This window comes from Triticum aestivum, chromosome 7B, assembly GCF_018294505.1.
Source record: "Triticum aestivum cultivar Chinese Spring chromosome 7B, IWGSC CS RefSeq v2.1, whole genome shotgun sequence".
NCBI classification, from domain to species: domain Eukaryota; kingdom Viridiplantae; phylum Streptophyta; class Magnoliopsida; order Poales; family Poaceae; genus Triticum; species Triticum aestivum.
In genome coordinates, this window is record NC_057813.1 from 475,879,508 (window position 1) to 475,882,875 (window position 3,368).

The following is a 3,368-nucleotide window of genomic DNA, read 5'->3' on the forward strand; positions in this document are numbered from 1 at the left end:
TCCTACGGACTAAAACTCTCCGGTTTATATAGACACCGGAGAGGGCTAGGGTTACACAAAGTCGGTTACAATTGGAGGAGATCTACATATCGTATCGCCAAGCTTGCCTTCCACGCCAAGGAAAGTCCTATCCGGACACGGGACGAAGTCTTCAATCTTGTATCTTCATAATCCGGGAGTCCGGACACCCCCTAATCCAAGACTCCCTCAATGCTCATGTACACAACATCTAATAACACCGTCTACTCCTTCCTTATGAAGGTGTGGGTCATCCGAAAAGTAATGTCTTAAATCACAGAAAAACTTTTTCTTTTGCTGGTATGTGAAACTAGGCGGTATAAATTTAGCAACAATGTAATTGGCATTATCAGCATACCATGGAGTATTACGAGAAGCATTTATGATAGCTAATTGTTCATCTGGAAAGCTATCATCAATACGTAGTGGGTCATCAAGAACATTTTCTAACCTAGACAAGTTGTCAGCAACGGGGTTCTCAGCTCCCTTTCTATCAATAATATGCAAATCAAAATATTGTAACAAGAGAACCCATCTAATAAGTCTAGGTTTAGCATGTTTCTTTTCCATAAGATATTTAATAGCAGCATGATTAGTGTGAACAGTTACTTTGGAATCAACAATATAAGATCTGAACTTATCACAAGAAAAAACAACTGCTAAAAATTCCTTTTCAGTAGTAGCATAATTTCTCTGGGCAATGTCTAGAGTTTTACTAGCATAATGAATAACGTTTAATTTCTTATCAACTCTTTGCCCTAGTACAGCACCAACAACATAATCACTAGCATCACACATAATTTCAAAGGGTAAATTCCAATTAGGCGGCTGAACAATAGGTGCAGAAATCAAGGCTTTCTTAAGTATTTCAAATGCTTCTACACAATCATCATCAAAAACAAAAGTAACATCTTTTTGCAAGAAATTAGTGAGAGGCCTAGAAATTTTAGAGAAGTCTTTAATAAACCTCCTATAGAAACCAGCATGACCAAGGAAAATTTTTATACCTTTGATATCTTTAGGACACGACATCTTTTCAATAGCATCTACTTTAGCTTTATCAACTTCAATACCTTTTTTAGAAATTTTATGCCCCAAGACAATACCTTCATTAACCATAAAGTGGCACTTCTCCCAATTCAAGACAAGGTTAGTTTCTTCACATCTCTGCAAAACTTGATCAAGGTTGCTTAAGCAATCATCAAATGAAGTTCCGTAAATGGAGAAATGATCCATGAAAACCTCAACAATCTTTTCACAAAAATCACAGAATATAGCAGTCATACATATTTGAAAGGTAGCAGGTCCATTGCATAAACCAAAAGGTATACGTCTATAAGCTAAGGTACCGAAAGGGGAAGTAAATAAAAGTGGTCTTCTCCTGATCATCTTTTGACACAGGTATTTGAGAAAAACCAGAATAACCATCTAGAAAGCAAAAATGTGTATGTTTGGATAGTCTTTCTAGCATTTGGTCAATAAAAGATAGAGGGTAATGATCTTTTGTCACGCCCAATATGCGACCCTATCCAAAAGGAACTCAAAGGTCCCACCAAGGATAGACCCGCATATTGAAATGCTTTTGCAAGGTGGATATCATTACATCAACATTACGTAATAGATGGGGATACATACAAGAGGCATACAATGCCACACGAATACAACATCACAATACATAAGAGCATCATCCGACTATGGATGAAACACAAACAGAAACTCAAACGACATCCACCCTGCTAGCCCAGGCTGCCGACCTGGAACCTATCCCCTGATCGAAGAAGAAGCAGAAGAAGAACTCAAGACAAGCAAGCATCGCTCTCGCGTGATGATCATCACATAAACCTGCACCTGCAACTGTTGTTGTAGTAATCTGTGAGCCACGAGGACTCAGAAATCCCATTACCATGGGTATCAAGACTAGCAAAGCTTAAAGGGAAAGGAAGGGGTAAAGTGGTGAGGCTGCAGCAGCGACTAAGCATATATGGTGGCTAACATACGCAAATAAGAGCGAGAAGAGAGCAAAAGGAACGGTCGTCAACTAGCAATGATAAAGAAGTGATCCTGAACTCCTACTTACATCAAACATAACCCAGAAACCGTGTTCACTTCCCAGACTCCGCCGAAAAGAGACCATCATGGCTACACACGCGGTTGATGCATTTTAATTCGGATCTGGTGTCAAGTTATCTACAACCAACCATTAACAAATTCCCATCTGCCTATAACCGCAGGCACGACTTTCGAAAGATTATACCCTGCAGGGGTGTCCCAACTTAGCCCATGACAAGCTCTCGCGATCAACGAAGGATATACCTTCTCCCAGGAAGACCCGATCAGACTCGGAATCCCGGTTTACAAGACATTTCGACAATGGTAAAACAAGACCAGCAAAGCCGCCCGAATGTGTCGACAAATCCTGATAGGAGCTGCACATATCTCGTTCTCAGGGCACACCGGATTGTCCAAACTTCCGGTAGGCCAGCCCAGAGTTGCCCCTGGTGGCCACCGGCGGCTGACAGTTTGGACCAACACTCACGACGAGCACTGGCCCGGGGGGGGGATAAAATAAAGATTACCCTTGAGAGTGCGACTCTCAAGGGAAAAAGGGCTAGCTGAGGCAAATGGTAAAACCAAGGTTGGGCCTTGCTGGAGGAGTTTTATTCAAAGCGAACTGTCAAGGGGGTCCCATAAATCACCCGACCGCGTAAGGAACACAAAATCCGGAAACATAACACCGGTATGACGGAAACTAGGGCGGCAAGAGTGGAACAAAACACCAGGCAAAAGGCCGAGTCTTCCACCCTTTACCAAATATATAGATGCATTAATAATATAAGAGATATTGTGGTATCCCAACCAAAATCCTGTCCACCAAGGAGAAATCTTCAACTTCACCTGCAACTAACGATGCTATAAGAGAGGTTGAGCAAAGCGGTAACATAGCCAAGCAATGGTTTGCTAGGAAGGGTGTCAAAGGTTAGAGGTTCATGGCAATTTGGGGAGGCTTGATGAGCAAAAGATAGGTAGCGCAGCATAGCGATAGAACGAAGCAACTAGCATAGCAAAGATAGTAGTGAGATCCAGGGTAGTGGTCATCTTGCCTAAAATCCCGCAAGGTAGAGTCCATGAAGAAGATGAAGCCACGAAGATGAACCAAGCGTAGACGAACGAATCCTCATGATCGCAACGAAATAGGAACTATCGAAAAGAAGCACATAACATGGTAAACACACCACACATGAACATGACATGATGCACAACAAGCATGATGCATGACAAATCTAGATGAGGCTACTCATGGCAAGAGATGATGCAAACAAGAGCAACACATCAAGGCAAGTTTAAATGAG